This window comes from Oryzias latipes, chromosome 19 (assembly GCF_002234675.1).
Source record: "Oryzias latipes chromosome 19, ASM223467v1".
NCBI lineage: Eukaryota > Metazoa > Chordata > Actinopteri > Beloniformes > Adrianichthyidae > Oryzias > Oryzias latipes.
The window spans coordinates 22,684,338-22,709,373 of record NC_019877.2 but is presented as its reverse complement, the minus strand read 5'-3'; the positions used below and the strand labels follow the sequence as shown (position 1 = coordinate 22,709,373).

The 25,036-nt window shown below is 41.2% G+C and overlaps 1 protein-coding gene across 6 annotated transcripts in view; it reads left to right on the top strand.

The window, feature by feature from the left end:
- Positions 1–25,036, top strand: part of LOC101165922 (SRC kinase signaling inhibitor 1) — a 122,042-nt gene that overhangs the window by 916 nt on the left and 96,090 nt on the right. For 2 of the 6 annotated variants that reach the window (XM_023949234.1, XM_023949233.1), the window contains exon 1: positions 12,132–12,469. The exons of 1 other annotated variant lie outside the window; for it this stretch is intronic. The gene's annotated coding sequence lies outside the window, so the exon portion shown is untranslated. Of the gene's footprint in view, positions 1–12,128; positions 12,470–25,036 lie in introns of those variants that run through there. 3 more of the 6 variants (XM_023949230.1, XM_023949232.1, XM_023949235.1) reach the window with 3 other exon arrangements.

Genomic DNA, 25,036 nt, shown 5'->3' with positions numbered 1-25,036 from the left:
TTTTGGTTGTAAGAAAAAAACTGCGTTTAAATCGCTATATTTGTTTTCCATCACTGGGGCTGGTTTGGGTGGAGAAGGTCTCAAACAGAAAGAAGTAAGGATTCATTCAAATGTTGCTGGAAGTGTGCCTGCTCTCTGTTCATCACAGACGTCTTTGATCACACGCTAAAATAATTGATCGCCTCTCCAGTTTTACATGTGATGGCTCGTGCGACGTCTCAGCCTCTGCGTCTGTCCCTTAAGTCCTCTTTGGGTTGGACGTGTGGGTTCTACCGTCTCTGTGTGAAAAGCTGAGCTGCTGCTGTTCTTTAAAAAAAATATGAATGTCTGGCGGATTCAGATGAGCTCAAACGTTTTCCTCACTGCAGTACTTTTCCAAACTCGGATGTCGCTGTGTCCTCCTCTGGAGGAGGAAGGACGCCGAAGCCGAAGCCATCTTTACTGAGAGGGGGCAGGGGCACAGGTCATGGGCATTAAGGGTGGGCTATTCTTCTGTGTTGAGTCTCTAGAGCCCCTGCATCACTGAACCTGCTCATGTGTGTTTGCATAACTGTGTGACTCCCCGGTCAAACACTAGGTGGCAGTGAGAGCTCTCTTTGTGTGGCTGGAGCTGGTGGATCAGGTGTTTACTGGGAAGCAGGTCTCCTTGCCTTTTTTCATCGGAGTAACTACAGCTGCTCTCAGTGTGAAGTGACTCACTGTCAAAGTAGTTATGAAATCATACAGATGTGGCAGGCTTTTTTTTTTAATTGTACTTGAACGGCGCTCTTAAGTCAGTATTTGGATCTTGGCTCTAACAGTGGCAGACCGTGCACTACACACCCGGGCCTTCAGTAGTGCCACGTCTGAATCCCTCAACCCCCTCATCAACCTTTTTACCATGCAGAAACCAGCTCTGCATTGCAGATTGGAAATGCCTCTAAATAAATGGAATCAACAAAACATTAAACAAATCTCATTATGCCACTACAGCCAGCACTAAACATTGAAAATACCCACATAAATTTGGAATATTATTTATTCTATTTATCGAAAAATTGGATTATTTGAAGACAAAATCTGTTCTCCTCTCTTTCTTCTAAACAGTCCATCACACTGTCATGTGTGGTCTTCAGATCCACCAACTCACAATCTGATTGGTTAAAGGAAATGACTGACCGACACTGATTTTGCATTGGGGGCCTGCAGAACGGATAGTGAAGGCCTTATTAGCTCTGACCCTGCCTAGCAACACAGGACAGCTCCCGAAGCGCGGCCTGTTTATGTAACCCCGCAAAATAAATTCCGACGTTTGAGAACCACTGTGTTAAATGAATGAATGATTTTTGAGCCAGTCTGTTCTCGTTTGTTCTCTACACAAGTTGGTCTGTGCTAGAAAACCTGTCCCAAAAACCCTGAAGAAACGCCTTACTGTCAAATTTAGGCTGCTTGGAAAGAGGCCTGTCACATTGTGGATGCAGTCACACGACTTCTAACTGCTCAGCTGTCCTTCGATGTTCTAAAGTTGTGTAGTGTGCGTCGTCTCACCTCAGGGACACAGCAGCGTCCTCCCCGGGTCCCTGCCTAGCTTTGAACGAGGAGGGATGAGGGTTCATAGGCTGTCACGCGTCACGAGGGACGGGGGAACGTGGGAAAAATATGCTGGTGTGGAGAATCTGAGGCAGCAGCTAAACTGCAGCTGTCCCATGACAGCCCCATCAGACTTGCTGACAGCTGAAAGGGAAGGCAAGACAGATGAAGAAAGAAATGATAGACAGAGAGAAGAAACGGCAGCTGAAAGGATGCGGGTACCAGAGGATGCAGATGACACCGAGCTGCCAGGTGAGGATGAGCAAACTGTAAGGTCATCCCTGGATGATCTGCTGTCTCTGGAGAGCTGCTTTTCATGAGATGTCAGAGCGCTTTTCATTGTTACGATTGCATCCTTGACTTCCTCAATTAAATGTCAGGCGGTCTTTAGCAGATAACATTTGATAGCAAACACAGGTTTTGCTCCAGATGCTAAAATTTCAATAGTTTTGTTCAAAAGGAAAATAATGAAACCTGCAAACATCTTCAAAAAGTCAAGTTACCAACAAGAAAGACATGTTTGGGACAGAGTGTTCCTTAAAAAGTCCAAAACAACAGTAGTGACATCATCTTTAGAATTTTAACCATTTAAAGAAGAGATTAGAACTTTGTCATGCAGATTGTGTGCAGAGACTCTGGGAGCTGCAAACCCAAATCTGCCATTTCCACAGAAAGCATCTTCTGCGTTCTGCGCTCCAGGCCTAATGAACACCCATCCATCTTTTTCTCAGCTGGAACAGCTTTTTCATCTTCTCTGGGAGCTGGAATCTGTGACAAAAGCAGGACGAAGCTGTTTTCTTTATTTGTTGCATAGAAACATTTTTTTTTCTTAAGGGCTTGTGGGTATTATGTGGTAATTTTGAAAACCATGCAAACCAAGCCAGCTCTGTGAGGAAATCTATGGTCTGCATTTTTGGCTCTAATGAAGTCAAATGTCTGTTTTCTGGAGGTGGGGGCGTGTTATAACAGCTGGAAGGAATTTTTACAGTGTACCTGTTCTCACATGCTCCTATGATCAACACAAAAAAAATATTGTTATCATCATCAAACTAGTCCATTGATTTGAATCAGATTCACTTAGTTATGAAAAGATTTTATGTTTGATTTGAACACGTATTGATTTTAAAACAATACAAACAGTGTGAATCAACGGGTGACTGGAAGTGGGGGCGGGCTTACTCTGCACCAACGCAGATTTCTAATGAACTCTTACCGCTCTGCATTAACTATGTCCTAGAAAACAACACCGTTTTCTTTATTTTTTAATGAATGAGCTTCAGGAAAAAGGGCTGAGTAAATTATGGGATGTCTAACTTCACAGATAAAATGGCTGGACTGAAGGCATGGCTTCATGGTGGAGTGTGCTGCCACCTACTCACTCGAAGGGCAGCTCTAACAGCTAAGATGTTTGCAAGCTTGAGGGCAGAGTTCTTCATTACTAAACCCCCTCAACATGTCCAAAATGACCTTCAGGAGAACCCAGCGCTAATGACCAATCCCCACTACCATGCTTCAAACTGCTATGAGACATTTTTGATGGAATGCCGAAAAGTTAAGAGATAAAACAATAAACCTCAATGGTGGATCTTAGTAAAGTAGTGCATTATTTACTAAGATCCAGATTAAAGAGTGACAGACTGTGTGCACACACAAACATGATCAACAAGGACTTTTGGAACAGTCACTAACAGCTGCAAACAGCAGTAGCTGAGTGTGTCAACCCAATAGAATAAATGGAAGAGGCAAATAAAACTATTTCAGCAACAACTAAATATAATCAGAAGGATTTTATGTTGGGGTGGGGGCATTTGGCTTGGCTAAAGCTGTGCTGGATTGGTTCTAGGTTAGTGAATTGATCTAGTTGGACCAATCAAAAAGAACCAATATTGACTACAAATCGCATCAGTGTCACAAGAACAGACAGACTATCTATCTATCTATCTATCTATCTATCTATCTATCTATCTATCTATCTATCTATCTATCTATCTATCTATCTATCTATCTATCTATCTATCTATCTATCTATCTATCTATCTATCTATCTATCTATCTATCTATCTATCTATCTATCTATCTATCTATCTATCTATCTATCTATCTATCTATCTATCTATCTATCTATCTATCTATCTATCTATCTATCTATCTATCTATCTATCTATCTATCTATCTATCTATCTATCTATCTATCTATCTATCTATCTATCTATCTATCTATCTATCTATCTATCTATCTATCTATCTATCTATCTATCTATCTATCTATCTATCTATACTATACTATACTATACTATACTATACTATACTATACTATACTATACTATACTATACTATACTATACTATACTATACTATACTATACTATACTATACTATACTATGCTATATAGAATTTTTTTTTAATAACCTGAGACCATTGGAACACACATCTTTCTTTAACTTTAGGTCTAAATTGAGTATTCCTTAAAACAGTATGTCCTTTTAAATTGTAATTACTGTGTTTTCTCATGTGTTTTGTATATTATGAGGTAAACATTTATACATTCCATCTTAAAACACAATATTTGACTAAATCTGTGAATTTTAGTTCACACATTTAATTCTAACTTTAAAAGGCAAAGACCAAAAAAATCGATTCTGAAAAAAGAAAAGAAAGGAAGATTTTCTACCAGAGTTGTGACTAGTGTGTTTTGTCCAGATTCAAACCGCTGCAGCCCCAAACAGACTCCTAGATCTGGTTGCAGCGCTCGGTCTGGCTGTGCTGGGATCTCTCATCTGTGCAGTTCAAGCTTCCTTCAGCCGAGGAGGAGAACGATTTCATCAAAGTGACACGTGTGCTCGTTCCTCCATATTTCTGCCACCCGGGCCTCCAGCCTGGAGGCCTTCAAAGGCTGCCCTCCAAAGGCAACAATCTCTGCTTTTTTCTTTGTCTCTACAATCTGATTCTAGCTGTGCTGAAAGTAGCATTTCCGCCCTATCACAGCAGCAGCACTTCTGCTTCTTTCCTTTCCTCTCCCTCCCTTCTTCTTCCGCTTCTTGCTGTTAAATCCACTAAGCAGAAAATGGGTCCAGGCGAGGTTGTGGGCTATTATCTGTTCAAACTATCTGTCTTGATAATTGACCAGTGAGAGGAAATGTGTGATCACTGTGATGCTAATACATTCTGCCAATTTAGCACGCTAATAATCCACCGGGCTCCAGAGCCCACCCCACAGCCATGGCAGCGATGCGAAGGTTTGTCGAGTTGGTGCACTCCCATAGCAAAGCAAAACTGAAGATGAGATCTCGTTTCTGTCACATTTACGTCTCCTAGACATAAATGAGAACTGTTTGAGACTAAACTGCTTTTCTCATTCTTCTCAAACATTTCTCCTGAGAAATAAGTCTCACAGTGAGCACTGTTTGAGATCTCAAAATTCTCTCACAACTGTCTCTTCTCCAGATCTCAATTGAGAGAAAAATGAGCCATATTATGTTGCGCTCAAGTATGTCTCAATTTGATATCCTTACTTCAAATTCCTATCTCAGTTATGTCTCAGTGAAAGACATCAATGGTTCTGTCTCTCGTTGCTCAATAATTTAGATCTTGTTTTAGCCTTTTTTTTATTGTCTCAGCAAAAAGAAAAATTAGAGTAGTACAAGCCCTAAAATGAGTCTCATGATGACACCATTACAGTTCATCTCTAGAAAATAATATTTTTTATTTTATTTATGTTCAACTTAAAAAAGTTGTTTATTGCTTACATATTTATATAACTTAATTACAATTTCAAGAAAAAAAAGTTAAATCATTAAGACGGTCATGTCCTCAAAAGACATATTTTTGAAACTTTTTAAAAAACATGAAATTTCAAGACAACGTTGCAGTGTCGATTTAATAAACTTTTTTTTTGACTGCTTAGATAAACATAAATGAACAAGAATGTATGTTGGGTTAATGATGCTAGGTTTAGTTAAACACAAACACACGCATGCACTGGCACACATGCATACACGCACAAGTGCATATACGCACACTTATATGTTGGTGGGTATAAAACATTTAACACATTGATGTCTGAACTAAATAAAGGACATTTGGGATCATATTTGGATCACCTTAAAGTGAACAAAAAATAGATTTTACATTTGAAACAAACAAATAAAATACACAAATAAAAATAATCAAATTAATAAATCAACTTTAGGGCGGTACAGATTTATGGGGTTCAGTTTGAGTTAATTTATCTTTGTCTTTAAAAATCACCCTTCATGCAGCCTTACAAGCTGAAAATATTTTCTGTTTTCTTGATTTTAGTCTGCATCATATTGAACAAACAGAAGCCTGGAGTAACCCGATTTGAATTTTAAACTGTATCACAGCCTCACTTGACACAGATTTCTGATTGGCTGATCACGGTGGGAGGGAAAACTCTGTGGTTGACGTCACCAACGGGCCGGAATCTGCAAGCGGGAGAAGTGCAGAGAACGAGAGACTTTTGACGACCGTTTGTCGTATTTTTTCTGCGTTTTAACAATCCGTGTGATGAATCTCCAACATTTTTTTTGCTTGTCTGGAAAAGATTCAAGTAAAATCTTTGAAGTTTGCACGGTAAGTTTGCGATTTCTTCCCTCCAACTCTGAACTCAGTTGAATGCTAAAGGTGTTTTAAGCTAGCTCCGCCAGTAATGCAGACGTCTGGGCTACTCGCGGTGGCTTTGGCTGTATAAGTAATTATTACTTTTTACAAAGGTTTACTTGTGCTTTTTGTAATAAAAAATAGACATTGAAGAGTTATTTGCAGTGCAGAGTTTACAGAATGAGCCTCGATATTTTTCCAAACGCGTGAGTGCTCAGTAACTGTTGGAAGACATTTTGCTCTTCAGTTAAGGGTCTGCAGAGTTCGTCCCATCACAGTGTGACGACACCACAGTCCATTATTCCAAACTTCAAAATGTGCAGTTTCACTGTATGTTCAATTTTTACGCTGTAAAAAGCTTTTATCTTGTTTAAAAGATCATCTTGCAGACGTTTGGCCTGGCATGCCATCTTTTGAAACTGGTTATGGACATGTGTTTAAAGTAAAGTCATCATTAACTGCTCACATGTCTAGAAAGCATAATCTGAAAATGTAAGTATGCATATTAGGGAAACATGTTCTCAGCCCTCTGTCAGTGGTGGAGATGTTTAGAGAGCACAGATGTAGCTAAGCCAACAAATGTCAACACTGATATGTACGAGGATTTTAGTGAATCATAAATCATATTTAAAAACCTTTCCAGATCTTACTTTGTGCTGTATAAAATGTGTGTACATGATGTTTTTTTCCCCTCTCTGATTCAAGGTGATCTAAATACACGTGAAAATGAGTGAATCAGAACCCATGTTCCTCCACACTGCCATTATGGAGGTCCTACCAGAGCCACAAAAGACATCCTGGAAGAACACTTGCAGTCCATTGGAATAAATGGAGTTGTATGAGGATCTACGATTCATAGAAGAGGCTGACTTGCTGCCAGCTTTGAGACCTGTTCAAGCCCGGAAACGTCTTGCTCTTTGGAAATTGAAATGTGAGTCTCAAACATTACAAATGAGTTTTTGTAATGCACAGAAGTGGATATGAATATGAATGGGTAACACACTGACAGTACAGTGTAAACTTAATACACTTATACTGTTTTTGTTTTTTGTTGCAGACCAAACGCCAGAGAACAGCACATCATCATCTGTTGAGACCTCACCAACACAATCATCATCACTTTTGTTATAGTCACCGAGGAGTTCGTCATCCACATCTTCCAGAAGCCGAGGACTGTACGTACATTGACTGGGAGGACAGCTTTGAAATTCCATGGAGTAAGTTTTCTGAGGAATTTGTGGAGTCTTTGGAAAGAGACCTGGCCCAAGACTAAGGAAGGAAATGGTTTGCACTCTTGTTGCAGAAATGATGAAAGCAAGACGTTTTTCCAAACTCTAAAAGGCTGCAGATGATGCGGGGAGAGCAGAGTGGCTGCTCAGAAGAGATGAGATGTTAAAGAGATGCTCTTTCTTCTGCTCTGCTACTTTGAGGAGGATGCCATGTTCTTGTAGAAGATGCAGACGAGGTCCAGATGCAGCAGGTGCCGTTGACTCTCACTGTTATTGTATGTGGTAAGTAAAGTTTCAAATGCTAAATTATTCTAAAGGTTTTGTCTTTGTACACTGTACATGAGTGACATGTTTACTTTATCCATTGTTCTGTCTTTAGGACAGTCTTGCTTTTCCCCAAGGAGGTTCATGCTCATTTGGAACCGCTCCATCGTACACAACAACATTGCAGCACTGTGCCTGATGTTCAGAAGCTACTTCTGCTTTAACCGTCATTATCCAACTGAGCTGGCTTCAACCCTGGAGTTTCTGCAAAGGTACATATTTATGAGTGCTGTCATGCGATTCATTTTTGGGTGTGGTTAGTTAATCATGACCTGCAGTTAATTATTCTTATTAATCTTGTATTAATCTAACTCAGGGCTGCTCATCCCTGGTCCTTGAGATCTACCAGCCTGCCTGATTTCCAGCTGATTACCTGGACCAGGTGTGTTCATTCAATCAGTATGTGGAGACATCTGGTTGAGCTGATCAACAGCTAGCAGGGCTTGGGGATCTGGAAAACAGTCAGGGTGATTGATCCCAAGGACCAGGAATGAGCAGCCCTGGCTAACCTAAAATTTAGCTTTGGAAATCCTTATTTTGGGGTAATTTGATTTAAATAGTAAGATTGTGTCACATTAAAAGAAATAAAATACAATTTAAAGGGTGGCTTTATGAAGTTTTCCAAGTATAACAGACTTTTTTCCAATCTTTACTTTTGTACCACTAAGGGATAATTCTTCAGTCTCAAACAGAACAAAGACCTAAGCCAAAGTGCTCTAATTTAAAAAACTAATGGAAATATTCTGAACAATCCAAAAAATATTGACCACAAAATTCTTAATGATACCATAATATATATTCGTTGAAATATCTTATTCCACAGTTTGCTGTCTGACACGATCAGCCCTCAGCGTCCCAATTAAGACATGGGTATTATTTTTCCCTTGTTAAGAGCCAACCATGCAAAATGTGACTTGATCATTTCTTAAATGTTTGATCTGGACTGTATCATGAAAAATGAAATGAAACTGATTTGAACCTTATTTGTTAAATAGTTAATGCCCATAGAATGCTGCATTTCAATTCTTTTAACTGAAACAGATGTCCTCTCAAGCGACGTGTGGCTGCTTTTAGGGATGACAGAAACGTAATCTTATGGTAGCATTATGCAGCTGCTTTTATAAAACTACAGTTTGCTTCTAGCTTGAAGTGTTATCTTTGTTTGTTATGTGCGGTCTATTATCAATTTGTTCATGCCAGATTTTAATGTTCTTGTCTTACAGCTTATGTCCTGAGATGTGCCACTCTACCTGGTTGGGAACAAATTGAAGAGGCCAAGCTCAAGAAAGCCGTTGTCAACAAATGTAGGGCAGAGCAGGTTCTAAGGCCACTGCTATGATCTACAGTATGCGGACTGGTTTCTCTTCCATCTTTTTTCTTATTTTTTATCTTAATTTGGTTCTCAAATTGGTCCATGGATTTGGTAGGCTGCAAGTTTAGGAGAATGTTTTTATCAGGTACTTTTTTATGTGGTTACATAATCTTGTTTTTTTCCTTGTACCTCAGCAGTGATGTCAGTGTGTTTGTTGTTTAAAATATGGAAGTTTTCTTTACCATCATGTCAGCCACATTTAGTACGCCACAGTTCATGTACTTAATGCATTTAATATTTTAAAAAGTGTTTAATACTGCTACCACAATTCAAATGCTGTACTGATGATGGTGCTGCCCAAATAAAGTGTAAAGCATTTACATTTCTAGTATTGTTTTTACTGTTACTGTATATCAGTGGTCTCCCATCCTGGTCCTTGAAGGTCACTGTTATGGATGTTTTAGCTGTTTTCCTGCTCCAACAGATCTGCTGCAGTGGTTGAATTGCCTCCTCAAGTTCTGCAGGAGGTGGTTAATCACCTGTTGATTCACATCTGGGGAGCAAAGAAACATCTAAACCCTACTGGATGGTGGCCCTGAGGACCAGGATTGGCTACCACTGCTATAAAAATAACTTCTCTTTTCTTTCTCAAATACATCTCAAATATCATTCTCATTAACGGCTTTGGTAAGACATTTAAGAGAAATGATTAAGACATGAAAGAGACATCAGACAGACAATGATGAGATCTCTTTTAGGACTCATTCTTCTCAGATTTGTCTCATGAACGTCTTAGGTTCGTCTCTCCCACTTCTTAATTATTGCTCTAACAGTTGTCTCAACTCAACCTCATTTGTCTCAGTGATGTCTTTTCTCATTATAGCTTAACTCTTGCTCCTAAGGGACCCTTAGGAGCAAGAGTTAAGAAGCAAATGATCACAGAATGATACGAATATGAGACGCTCAAACTGATCTCAAGAGACGAGATCAAGCAACATATGAGCAACAGATTTTTCCTATGGGCTGTGACATCATGGATACGCTCAGTACATTGTTTGAGTGGGTGGGTGGGGAGCAACACTCGTGCTAAAATAAGAACAGAGGAAAAGGAAATTAATTCAACGATGTGCAGACACACGATATAGATGGAAATCAATGGAGCTGTCACAAACAAAATGAGGTGTGAAGGAAAAAAAATCATTTCTTATTGCAACCAATTTGCTTTATTTGAATCTCAATATTATAGTGACAGTACCTGGAAATGTGAGCACTAAGTCAGCATTTTAGCCACACCTGCAATCACTTCAGTTTTGAGTTTTAAATTTCCTAATCCGTGTTTCAGATACTTTTCTGCAACTTAGCAGAAAACTAAGGTCAGGAAACTGCAGCATTTCCTACTTTCAGATTTTCATGTTCCTAAACTTCCCCTGGGCTACACGGTGGAGTAGTGGTTAGCCAGTGAGAAGCCTCGGGTTCAAATCCCAGCTGGGTTTTGTCCAGACACTCCGGTTTCTGCCCAAAGACAGGTTTCATGGTTTAGTTTGTGTCTTGGTTGAGTCCCTCAAAGAAACACTCATATTTACCATGTGGCATTTTTCTCATCATGGAGGACATGTATGTGAAGAAAATCAAGGTTAAAACTGCATTTCGGAACGTTTCTTCATTCAAATCACTGTGGATCAGGAGCAGATGAAAAAGTACGGTTTGGAAAAGCTTTCAGCAGGTCACAGAGTCCCTGCTCTGCTCCATTCTGATCATCCACCTGCAGACGGATAGATCCTTGAGCGTCTTTGGTTTCCTGGTCTGAGCTGGAATCTGGATCAGAACTGGACGGATGGATAGATCTGATATGGCTCACCATTTGTGTTGCACTGCTAATGTAAGGTTGGGGGTGTGAAGAGCTATAAGCTAGAGGGAGAGTGTAAACGCAGGATGATGAGGAATGAGAGCTGACTTACCCCACGCTAACAGTCCCGCCCACAACTCAGAGGTAAATTTCTGATGAACTCCTGCCGCCCTGCAGAAACTATGTCCCAGAAAACGACACAGGTTTTCAAAATTTTGAATAAAAATGGCCAAATTGTACTTAAAAGGCCGCTTGGAACTCTTTAAAAAGATCAGAAGATGATTAGAGTGTAACTTCAAGTCTGTGTTTGTGCATGCTTGTGTGGTTCTTTGTCTCTGGTGCTGTGGAGAACTGCCCTGGGTGTACCGCACCTTCACCCAACAGTAGCTGGGATAGGCCCCAGCAACCTTCTGACCACTAAAAGGACAAACCAAGCTTAGAGAATGGAGGAATTTAAATGAATTTTGAAGTTTCCCATTTTTTAAAAGAAATTGTAATTTAATTGCTCTCCCAAATCCCAGATGGGGAACTGCAGTCCTGGACAACTACTGTCCTGTTGGTCTTTCAGATACCTCTGCATTTTTTGCTACTGAAAACCTGAAACAAGAGTCCTTTTTCTAAACTAAGCGGCAAAAACAAATAGGACGACTTGAGTTTGACACGCGAACTGTCTCTTTAGCTTGTTGAATGGGTTGTACAAAAACATCCTTACATTTTCTCTGAATTGACCCCTTAACGTTAAAAATAAAAAAGAAGCCGTTTAGTTATTCTTTAAATGACTGCAAAGCACCAGAATTGAAAGACTTATTACATAATGTCAGCAACTGTAGGCACATGCAGCACACAGCCTGCTCAGATGTACTGCCAGACTCTTCCAGATGGGATGAAGGATTGTCTGTGAGTCACGGACAACATTTGCATAGTGCACCTTAAAGCTCTGACAAAAATGAGACCACAAGCTTCAAACGCAGCTGAAGCCACGGTACAAACAAAGCAAACTCCAAACATGGTTTCAGCACAGAAATGACTCTGAAGGATGAGAAGGCTCGTTCAAATGCCACAGCATCGCACCGCGGCGCCACTGTCATCATTCAGGGGAGCCGCTGCGACACGAACAGCCTGAGTGGTGTCATAGAGACCCAAGCGGAGGGGAAAGGCTTGATATAGTTGCAGCAGTCATAAAGGGTGGAACTCTTTCCTGCCGTTCTGGCTTCTATCTTCTGCAAGGTGGAGGCATGGAGAGGCTAATTCTGCTCGGGGCTCATGTGCAGAGACGAGATACTGAACAAGAGGGAAGTGGAGGGAGAGATAGAGCCGGTTCATTTTCAGCTCGTCCCCATAGACTCTGGAAGGGATTATACTCTCACTCAGAGAGAGGGAGGGAGATGCATACGCTGAGTACCCTGCCTCCAATCCTCCACACTGCACTGTGCCATCTCCTCATCTCCTCAGCACCACTCACTTCTCCCTCTTCCCTTCACCACACACCAGTGTGCAGACACAAACACTCGGCTGCCATGTAGAGCACTGACCAGAGGGGGACCCCCACCTGCACTGGACCACGAGCCAGGTAGGTTTCCTCCATGCGTCTATCCACATTCTTTCGTGCCCCAGCCTTTTTTGCTCTCACTGCTGCAGTAGCGATGCAGCCCCACTGTCTCTTTAGAATACTTTTGCAGGCTGGATGTACCAAGATTAGCCAGCGTCTTTGCGTAGCCTCAAGAGAAGCAAAAAGAGAAAGTCAGCAGGGGAGAGTGGAGTCAAGTAGGAAGAAATGGAGGAGGGAGGTTAGAGGGCAGAGAGAAGGGAAAAGCCATGCAGCAGCAGCAGCAGGAGTTGTCATGTGAGGCAAGAAAAGTATGCGACAGCTGGTCATCTTACCGGGGTTGACCTTCACAGGTTCTCCTTTTTCCGCAAATGGACAATGACCACAATTGCTTCCTAGGTCCAGGTTGCTGGTTGCATCTGGTACTTACAGCAACTCCACAGCTTCTCTCATGAGCCTCATTTGGTAATCATACACTGTCCACATCTCAGGGGACTTGATACAGTTGCTTAAGATGCAAATGAGCCAGCAAACTGATTATTCACTGTGGTGAAATTAATGTGTGTTTGTCACAGTATGGTGGGTTAAATCAGTGGGCTCTGCTCTCTGCTGGTGACACATGCCTCTTCAGCACAATCGCTGACTTCATCTGTGATTTTCTGCTTTAAGCCAGTCATTTCCATGCACCGAGCCTTCTGCAAACCCTCCGACTTACATTCTGCTTCAGACCTTCGGATGGGGATGATGGTTTTTATTTTGCATTCTGAAGGATGCTGTGACTCAGAATGTGGGGCTTCACAATTCACTTTGATGCTGGGTTGACTCTCACATCTCATGACTGCAGGGGCCTTTCCCTTTCTGGAAAATGTTGGACTGAAGTTGTCCTGGCCTGAAGACCAAAAAGGCAATGCAAAGAGAGTTTTAATCTGAGTCACTGCTGACGTTTCTGATTTCTTTGATCTTACCAAAGAGTCGGAGCTTTCTGCCATAAGCTGAACAATCGGAGGCTAATTCCACTGTTCTACTGGAGCCTTTAAAGCACAAGCTTGTTAGGACTTCATGATTAAATTATGTTGATTGCAAAGTCAGTTTTTGGATTTCCAATTGGAGTTAAAAATAAATGCCTTTCAGAACCACGTAATATTTGTACTCTCTTTAAATTAGCTTTCAGGATCTCAAACATTGAACAAGGATGATCAAAATCCTTCGTAGTAACTGCTAGGCTTAAAGGTGCAAGACAAGATGTTTGGATTGTTTTATGTTTATCTCTAGTACTGTCTAAGTCAACAGGTAAGAATATGTATGTAAGCCAAAACTGCAGAAAATACAGCAGGAGTTTCTAAAGACAGTCAAGTCCTGTAGGAGCCCTAAAGTCCAAAACAGACCTACCTGATGATGGAAGTGTTTGCTGTCTCTACATCTGACAGTAAACCACAGCTGAGTCCGGTCAACTGCTCACTCTTGTGGTTCATCACTAACGTGCAGTCAGCTGGATGGATGAAGGTGCGGATGTGTGGATGGATGCATGAGTAAGGGATGCATGCGTAGGTTTAGGGATGGACAATAGAAGGATAGATGCGTTGATGGAGGGATGGAGTAGGAGACAGGTGGATATCATGGACGTGTGGATGTGATGGATGGACGGAGAGATAAATGAATAGATGGAGAGATGGATGGATTGAGGAATCTTATACTTGGTTATGAACAATGGGGTAAAAACACTAATATGAGCCCAAGTCTTATTTATCATAAATGGAAAACTAAAGTGGGGGAGGGGGCAATGAAACAGGTTTGATAACAATGACTAAGGCCTCGTTTCCACTAAGTGGTACAGTCCAGGATGGTACAGTATTTTCAACGTTTTCATTATAAATTTGACCAATTAAGCCCGATTGTTTTTGGGCCCACGTTGGTTGTATGTTGGTGGAAAAATGGAACGGAGCAGTTAGGGTGGAGCTACTGTTTAAACCTGTTGATTGGCTGAAGATCATTGTGACAAAAGCTCAAAGAAAGCGGCTGTATTCATCTTAGCTGCCCGCAAACTTCTCCTAGACACTTTGACATTGGGAGTTGGGTCATCTAGACCCACTAGACAGTGCTCTGAACCTTTTTTCTCCAATGATTTGTGATCTTCACTGGTGTCCATGGATTACATGAAATCTTTCCACCTTTATCCACCTTTGTCATGGTAGGGAGAACACGTCAATGTAAGGGGGGGTCATCTAAGATAGCACAAGGGTTAAAAGCTTTATACCTACGAAGAAATAAAAACAACAATGGATGACCTCCATTGTTGTTTTTAGCTTCATGAGCCATGACGGTCCAATTTTGAGTGGTAACGCTTAACTAATTTGCCTGGACCATTCTAAACTGGAATGGACCAGACGGCTCAATGGAAACAAGGCTATATTGACCACTAATGATACATGACACATCCGTCAGAGTTAGTTTATCACATTGAACACAGACATAGACTGTGTTTACTATTGTCTGTAGTGTTTGGGTCAAAACAGGACACAGAAAATTCTTTCAGGCCCATAGAAAACAGGACTAACAGGACTAGCTTCTTTTTCGGTCTTGCCCTGTACCACAGTACCACCAAGTTCAGTCGCTTTTTATCCAGATGTTTGTTTTTTGGTTGATCGTCCTTCAGTGTAAAATCTTGGGTTGTAGTTTGTACTAATCAGCTCCTCCTATCACCTTCTTGGTTCTTTTTTTTGGTGCTAAAAGAAACAAAGGTTTGTTTCCAAGCCCAAAAGTGAGTCTAGTGAATAATGTTTTTTCTATTGTTTTTAAGCATCTGTTGGGTTGTATATATCAACGTTTGCTTAGAAGGGTCACTGAATCCTCTTCTGTTGCACGTGTGTTCTTAACCATAGCCACAGAAATGAGTCACATGACCAGACTGCAGCTTGTTTGCATTAATTCTGCTCGCACGTCTCCTTGTTTGAACAACGCTGCCCCAAAAGCAAATTAAAGCAAGGCTGAAAATAGTCCATAAAAATGCCCCATTTACAGTTTGTTTCAGTGAAGGTTGTCAAAAATGACACGATTACTGTTTGAAGAAAACGCTGACTCTGTTCAAAAGGTCTAGGTAGTTTCTGGAGAGATGGACAGCCAATTATAGAGTTACCCCAGACTCAGCACACAGTTGAACTCACCATGATGAAACCATGACCAGCCCTTTATTTATTTTTATTTTCATTGTCTACATTGCAATGTCCATCTAGTCACAGTACAGTATAATTCCCCTGGTGCTGAAAACAATTACCTCATAGCTCCAGACTTCTGCAAAGCCTCTTAATCGCTGCCTAAGCAAAGAGCAGTCACTGTAAAAGGTACTGACGCTCACAGTAACGTTAAGACCTGTCCCCTCTAACGCTACTCTTTGCTCCTTGGTGAAGCTCTTCTCTGTGAGCTTTTCAATGCGACACACCATCGACAAGCAGCTGTCACTGAAAACCAGGTCAGTATTCAGAGGAGGAAAAAGAGCATTTAGCGTCTTCACCTGCAGCTGGAAGTCTTTACGTTGTTTCCTTTGAGGGATGATCCATTTCTGGACCCCACTCCATCCAACATCTCTGGGATGTGTGTCAGACTGAACCTTACCAACCTTTGAACATGCAAACCCCCCGAGAGGCAGCCACCTCCGGAGGTGTAGAACAAGGTGGTGGGGGATTTTACAGGCCAGATGAGAGGACATACCTGCAGGAGAAGAGAAGGAGAACAGCAGACACCCATGACGCTGCAGGAACATGACCCTGTGAGCTCTCGGGGCATGGCCTCCTGTTAACCGTGTTGTGATTGTGTGTTTGCCCTCCTCCCCGGAGGGAGGCCGACCGACACAGACATCAGTTTCAGCTCTGGCTCTGAGCCCACTAAGCTGTCAGCCTCACATGCCAAAGGCTTGGAGGAGAAAAGGGAAAGGAAACGCTATGGAGGAGATCAGCTATACAGAGATACAGAGCAGAGAAGAAAGTAGACCACCATTTGGGTCGGGCTCCAACTTTGATGCTGGAATGATCTCAAATGAGAGGAAAGGAATACTGCCGTCGTTTTCCGCGCATGAAAAAAGTCACAAGTTGCTTTGTGTTTACAAAATCTTTGTGATCTAGGAAATCCTGGGAGAACGGTTTCAGTTATTGACTCTGTTGGGTTTGAACAGTTTCTTAGCCTGATTTATTGATTAAAGGCTGTGACTCCACCTAAGAATTACAATGATTTCTGAATGTCGGGGCAGATTTCTGGATTTGTGCATCAGTTACACCGACAGCTCCCTCTTTGGTGGCTTTCATCGCCCAGTGGACTCCGTTTCAAATGGTAGGAAAGGCCGATAAAGAGTAAACCTTTGATTTGGTTATCTGTCACAGTCAGCACTCTCAGAGGTAAACCAAAGATGGGCCCAACAAACTGTCTGGAAAACCCCCACAGTTCCAAACTTTGGTCACTTGGGGGCGGTATAGTTTGACAAGACGAGGAGAAATTGCACAAAGAAGAAAAACCTGTGGTTCAGCTGATCCTCCAACCCTAGTGCAGTAATGCCCCCCCCCCCCCCCCCCCCCCCCCTTAGCATTGTCATTTGGTTCCTGGCTCTTGTCATTTAAGTCCTTAACTTCACCTCCACACTTTGGCTCAAGTCATCTGAGACCCTCCAGGGTTGGCCTGTTTGGTCCACGCCAAAGTCCAGGTGAGCGTTCACACACCTGTGAAAAGGAACTTCTCATTCTGTCCCCATCACAACTGGTGTCCCTCAGGGTTCTGTGCTCGGTCCACTCCTCTTTATTATCTACCTTCTCCCGCTTGGTCATATTTTCCAAAAACACCACATCCATTTTCATTGCTATGCGGATGACACCCAGCTCTATCTTTCCAGCCAACCCAACTCCACACTGCCTCCATTAGCACTGGTTGACTGCATCAATGAAGTCAAATCCTGGTTCACCTCAAACTTTTTAAAACTCAATAGCAATAAAACTGAACTTCTTCTGATTGGCACCAAATCTACCCTGAGCAAGACCAACCATTTCTCTCTTTCCATTGACGGCTCCACCATCTCTCCCTCCCCTCAGGTAAAGAGTTTGGGTGTCATCCTCGACAGTAGTCTCTCTTTCACTTCTCACATAAACAGCGTCACCAGATCAGCTTACTTCCATCTACGCAACATTCAACGTCTACGTCCCTCCCTCACTACTCAGTCCACTGCTGTACTGGTACATAGTCTTGTTACTTCCCGCCTGGACTATTGTAACTCTCTTCTATTTGGTCTCCCACAAAAAACCCTCCATAAACTTCAAATGGTTCAGAATTCAGCAGCTCGTATCATCACACGCACTCCCTCCATCAACCATATCACACCTATTCTTCAACAGCTTCACTGGCTACCCATCCCATTCCGCATTCAATACAAAATCTTGCTCTACACATTCAAAGCCTTTCACAACCTTGCACCTCCATATCTCTCTGACCTCCTTCATGTCTCCATACCTGCTCGCTCCCTCCGCTCCTCTTCTTCTATCCAGTTTTCTGTCCCTTCTGCCCGTCTTGTCACCATGGGGAGCCGGGCATTCAGTTGCTCTGCTCCCCGGCTTTGGAACTCACTCCCCCCTGACCTCCGCAACACTGACACACTCCCACATTTCAAATCAAAGCTAAAAACTCATCTTTTCCAAATGGCCTATTCACTTTAACATTAACCTTTTCACGTTTTTATATATTTTTTATTTAATTTTGTATTTATTTAAATTGTTGTTGTTGTTTTAAGTGTTTATTTTATTTTATACTGTATACATGCTGTGCGGCGACCTTGAGTGCCCAGAAAGGCACCTTATAAATAAAATGTATTATTATTATTATTATCCAAGGAAACAAACTCTGCTGCCAATCAAACCTTGACCCTTTGGGGTTTGATGACCGGAGCAAATGCACTAAATAAGTCAAACATATGAAGGCATCAGCCGGTAGGGAAGACTGAACATTACTGTGCAAACCCCTCCAGGACCTGAAGCAGGGAAGTCAGTGGATTTCCTTCATGCTTCAGTGCATCAGAGGTCTTAATGGCACTGATTTGTTTCCACTGATGCCATTTTTTCCAGTTAATCATCAGCTTCAGGAGGAGAAGCAGATTTTTAAACAGTTTTTGGAAAGGGATCAGACAAGAAGACACAACACTAAAAAAAGGAACCCCATCCCTTTGTTCATGCTTCGAGTGAACTGCTGGGAGTTTGTTCCGTCAGTAAAGGGGGAGTCAGTGTGATTTTAACAGGAGTTCAGGGCCAAGCTTTTCCTGGGATGAAGTGTCTGTTGATGGTTGCAGATGCAGAATGCAAACAGAGAAGAAGCTGACGTTTATACTCGTGGGCTGTTTCAACACCAAACGCTAAATGTTTAGTCTGGGACATTTCGCTGTAGATGGAAAGACGTAGAACGCTGATGAAAATATTCGGAGATCATTTGTGACCTTATGTCTTTAGATATCTCCAGTATTTGGTGTCTCCATTCTCAGTTTCATGCTTTGATCTTAAGGCGATTTATCTGATGAACTAATGATCTGTGTCCAAACGCATCACCTCGGAGATTCTGGGTCTCCTAAGCTAAAGGGATCCTGACCAGCTTTTGGATTCTATAAAAAACTTATATAGGTTTTTTTTCTATAAATCTTGGCTGCAGCCATTAGTTTAAAAAAAATATATTCATCCAGAGATGTTGATCTGGGTTCATTCCAAAGGAGACAGATTTTTCATGTATTTAAACTGTTTTGATGTTTTACTCAGATGTTTAACGTTAATATACCCCAAATGATTCTGAAGTTAGATTTGTTCATGTTTTGAAAATGCGCATCAGGTTGGTTTCTGTTTATCTGCGGATGCATGGGGGCTGTGCACAACCTGCAGTGAAAACATGGACGGCGTCTCTTCTCACTGCAGAACTGCAGCTGTCTGCCTCGCTGAGCCTAACTTACCACTGATTAGTTCCACTAATAGATCTCCTTCCCTGACTCCCCCCCTCCCCCCCCCCCCCCCACTGTTCACTCAGTGACACTAATTACTCACCTTCATGACTTGTGCTGGACTCAAATAACCCTTTCTAAATGTCTTGGGTCAGACAGGATTTAGTGCTGTGAAAGTTACTCCCAAGCTGTAGTACAATACAGGTGACTTGTTATGATTATTTAAAAGTAATCATTTACCTAATAATCTTTTTGTCTTAGAATTGTAGTGTTGATAAAAAATGGCACATGAGTTCCTTTTTTAGGTAAATCTTGCAGAAGTAGAACCTAATATAAAGTACTACATGTATTTTACATTTAGGTGAGGGTTGGACTGCACAACGTGGGGAAAACTAGCGATGTGCAAGATTAGTGATCAATGTTGCGATAAAAATATGACATATGATGCGTGAAGAACAACAAAAACAAAAAACAACTAATACATCATTTCCATTTCACTGCAACAGTTTTATTTAAATAAAAGTCAACATAACATTTTACTCCAAATGACCCGTATTTACATAGGAAGTGAGTGATTGGTCAAATGCATAAAGGGCTCAATTTAATTTGTTAATAACTTTAAGCTGCCATAAGGTTGTTTTAGCATGTGTGTAAACATTTAAGGTTACCATTTATGGCAATGGACTTCTTCTTTTGCAATACGCATTTTGCACATGCTGATGGTGCGATGACAATAAATTTGTGATTTATTCTGCAGACTATGAGGGACTAAAAATGGCTGCTAAACATGCTGCATTTTTTTGGATGAGTGAAGAACAGGACAGTTGGAGGAGCAGCTCTCAGCTCCGTTTAGTCCACTAAGGAAAATGTTGATTTCTACTGAGACAGGAATAAAAGAGAACCCGAGACTGTCTGTCTGGAGACTTTTCATGCTTTGTTCAGTTCCATTCAGATGGTTGGAGAAGCTACCGAACATGCAATGAATGAAAGGTAATGAAAAATTGAACAGCAGGGAATTTACAATACTTCCATCCATCTGTCTTGTGAACATGCTCGGTCACTTTTAGGGTCACCGGGTTGCTGGAGCCTATCCCAGCCCCTGTTAGGCAAAGCCAGGGTACATCCTGAACAGGTCGCCAGTCTGTTGCAGGGCCACAAAATAACAAACACGTTCGCAACAAGGGACACTTTAGATTAATTAAAAAACAACAACAGTTTTTCTTAAGTAGTTACAAACAAGATTGAACGTTCTAGCGAAAGCGCTAAAGCAAATAATGTGTAGTGGTGTTGCACTGTATTGTTTTAGACATGGATCGGAGTTAACATGGTCACAATAACTGTTCTTGTGTGAATTTTTTTTAAGCGCTGTAAAAACAGATTCCAGAGTTACTTGTCAACACAGTTACTAATGTATGACTGACTGATCTCTGCCTCTTTTGTCTCCCATTGTTGGGCCTTATAGCTCAGTGCGCCTCATTTAATTGACGTACATTCAAATAGTCTGCATCAGTTTAGTTTAGTCTTTGGTGAGGAGTGTTGTGGTCTAACAGGAGACATGGCTGTGTGTGAAGAGCTGAATTCAGTCATCAGTGATGGAACACCTGCCCGCTGCCGCATCCCTGCCCTCACCCACCCTCCTCTCATCAAGCAGCCTCTCATCTTAGATTAACGACACCAGGGAGGGTCCACATCCTGAGCGTTGGCAGAGTGTCCCGGAGCTGGACACCTCGGCCAGACGGAGCCAGCAGGATGAGAAGGAGGAGCAGACAGAACCGCATCCACCAGACCAGCTCAGAAGGTCTGCTGAGACCCTGTTAACATGGCAGAGGGGATGCTGGGGTGCATGAGGACGAGTTCCAGCTCTCATCTCTTCCCCAAGTCAGTTCAACATCCAGATTTTCTTGAAAGAAAATTCATCAAAATGATGAACTTCTCTGCTTAAATGTGGGAACTCTGAATCTTTTGCTGAGAGTTTTCCTGGCAGAACAGTGAGTGTTCTGCTGGCTCGGATTTTCAGAGAAGACACCCAGGAGACAGTGTGATCACATGTATGCAGATAATGTTGATACAGGGAAAAATGTCAATGTTTACTGACTGAGTAGCAGCTTCAGTGGTGGATAATTATGACAGGAAGGGCTTTGCTGTAAATGTAATCAGCTTTATTAAAAGTGAAGGGATTTTGCTGCAGACATAAACACATGTTTTTTTTACAAAGTTTTCCTTTTCTGTTTTTTGACATATTTCTAAAAATAGGCATATAACTTTGAAGCAAATAGAAAGTGTTGGGAGAGTTGATGTATTCGGTCTTTGTAGTAATAAAAACAAATATAAACAGTAATAAGAACTTTGTTGCTGTTTCAATAGTATTCTTAGAAGGTAAAAAGGATCTTATCATCAGCTCTTGATGTATTGATCATCACGTTCACTGTGAAAAAAAAGGGTGATATCACAACGAGAGCTTACTGAAACTGAACGGCAATGTGTGCATTTAGGCTGATTGAAAGTCTTTTCCTGGAACCGACTGCAAACGTTTAAAGTGTTTCAGGCAAAAGTTATAAACTAAACTTATCTGAACTGAGATCAGCTCAAATGAGCTACTTTTAGCTAAACTATGATGAAACAATCCAGGCTAAGGAAGGAAAAGATGAGATCAGATATGCTAAACGAAGTTGATCGAAAATGAAACAAGCAGATAAGGTGAAAGGTATACAGAGCTAATCTACACTAAACGTCGTGTGACACTTTTGTCCAAATTGCACAGATGAAAACTGGTCATACGTGAACATACGTGAACATACGTGAACATACGTGGAGAAAGTGAGAAAAGTTGTGGTTCTTTACGTGAAATTTTCACAGATGTATCAGAAATGAACCACATTAAAACTACAGAAGAAGTACGAATAAACCACGCAAAGAACACGTAAACCAACGTAGAACATGAACCGTGTGATTATTGTGCTGTTTATCAGAAATTCATCAGTGATTCATGCATCAATGACATAATTGTAATGTGATATGTGCACCGTATACGTGATCTAAAAGTTACACATCGGTGGTTCATGCGTGAAAAGTCTGTTAGACATACGCGAAACGGTCGTGGAAAGACACGCATTTGTTTATGCATCTCACAAGAATCACACACAATTGCATACAATTTATGTAACAAATTGCGTGTAAACTGCGTAAAATAATCAAACTGCATAATTCTAAACCGACTAAAAAGTCTGAACAGCTCAAAACTGAATTAATGTAAAGACCCGTTGGCTGAAACCCTCGACAGATATATCCCTCTCTCTAACATCCCTCTCTCTTCTTCCCTTCTTTCCTTTTCCGTCCGGTCCAACACAAAAGATTTTCAAATACGATTAAATTGAATAAAGTTTAGCCTCAATTACAAAAGGGGTTTATTCAGACATACCTCTGGTTTGTCAGAAGATTCATAACCCCTGTTGTTAAAGTAAAATATGTCCAACACAAGAGGCCCTCAGCTCTCATTTGTCTGCCCAGCTGTTGGACAGGACAAGTTAAAAAATAAAAATCAAAAAATTAGTGATAAACAGCCCCTATCTGACAAAACATAGTTACAGTTTTCTTAGAAACATTGTAATCAGACAAAAAGCACAGAATTAGCACCATTGAGTTGTAAAAAGTGATTTGACAGGAACCAAGAACCAGATGCAGCTGGAGCTAATTATAGAAGATTTTACAAATTAATTTTAAAAAAATCAAAAAAGCTCAGTGTTGTGGCAAAAATGCAACAGCAGCAATAATTCAGGCTGGATTTGCCTCATTCCTGACGATTACTGGTTAATTGAACTCCCAGCTGCAGTTTGAAGCTGAGCTGCATCCTCATCTGCTAGCACTCAAAGCATGAAAGATCCAATAAACTGAAATCCCAGAGGGGAGCTGCAAGGGGGGAAGAGAGGTTTAGGAGTCGGTGGTTAAATGACTTATCACCTCAGTAAAGTGCTCTCTAAAAGTGCCATGGCGTCTGTCTTCGGTCACTACTTTCTCATATCTGTATAAGGCCTCATCATTGAGCTCATAGTGATGTCGTTTGCAGCGCTAAACAGTATTTTTAGCTAAAAAACTCTTCAGTGAAGATGTTTGGACTTCCAAAGCATCAATCAATGGAGCAGACATTTATCATTATTAGCACTTCATTCAGATTATTTAGGCTACCTTCATAAATTGTTGATTTTTTTAAGCTAATTGGCAAGAATGAAGTGAAAAATTGATAATTTTAATTTAAATTCTTTGCTAACTTTTTCCACATAATGAATAGTTTTGTTCATCAGTTATTATGTTTGTGTCGTGTGACCCTGTGAATGATTGGAGAATTATAGAGCGAGCCGCAATCATTCGTTGGGATAGGCTCCAGCAATCCTTTGACCCCCAAACGGGAATACGTAGGTTCAGAAAATGGATGGATGACTTGCTTTAAGGAGTTTCTGAGAAATATAGATGTCTGAACTTCTGTGTTTTTTTCCAGCGAGTGTTCTATATCTCTGCATTACACATTTACGAAAAAGGTTACACACTTAACGGAACGTGCATCAAAGCGACAATGCATTAAACCTGAGCAGGTAACTCTTCACTCACTCACTTCACTCATTTGGTCCACTCAAAGTGAACCTGTTTGTGAGTCTGTTTCCCCCCCAATCCGAAACAAATTTTCAGTCTGAATACATCCAAGTGGACCCTGGTCCGGGACCAGGAACTGCTTTCGGACCCATCATTGGAGGCGGTCTCGGTCCATTTCCAATTGGACTGAGCTTTGGTTCTCTCTAAGATCCCTCAGTCTGAATGCGATCCGTCCTCACAGCGAAAAACTGAACCAAAACGGCCACCGTAGCCGACGTAAACAGAGTAGGAATGAAACAACAGATGAGCCAACAAATGTAAAATGATTGTCGTGTTATCAACAGAAAAAAGAGTCCAGCTGTTTATTTGTTAGAACGTTAATTTTAACGCTGCTGACTCAGGCTGACCCAGCGGGTTAGATCGTCCTGTATGCTTTTCAGTAATGAGGTGTAGTTTAGCTGCACCAGTTCTGATTTCATATTGCCTTATTTGACTGGTATCGAGAGTCTTTGCTCTGCGTTACTGTTCAGTGATAATAAAACAGAGTTATTTCTAATTAATTTCACGTTTTTATAAAAGTCTTTAAACATGTTATTAAATCTGACCGGGTCTTGAGTGACATTTCCTGTTTGGTCCATAATAGATGTGCTGATTGTTATTTTTCTTTGTTCATTTTAAGCTGATTAGCTAGAAATTTGCCAGATTTACTTGAGTTTTCAAATCTTTCAGCAGCATAAGCAGCCTGCAGAGTTTTGATTCTATTTCCTAATTCTAATAAATCTGCTTTGTCTTTGTGTTTTTTATGAGTTGAGTAAGAGATAATTTTCCTTCTCATCACTGCTTTTGCTCTTTCCCAAACAAGACATAGTGAGATTTCAGGAGTATTGTTGAATTCTAAGAAGGTTGCCCACTCTATTTTAAAGAATTGAATAAATTCTTGGTCTTTTAGCAGAGATGTATTAAACCTCCAGGATGTACCTGAGGTTGTGGGGATTTCCCTAGAAATATTAACGGAAACTGGTGCATGATCACTGATAATGATTGGATGAATGTTGGAACTT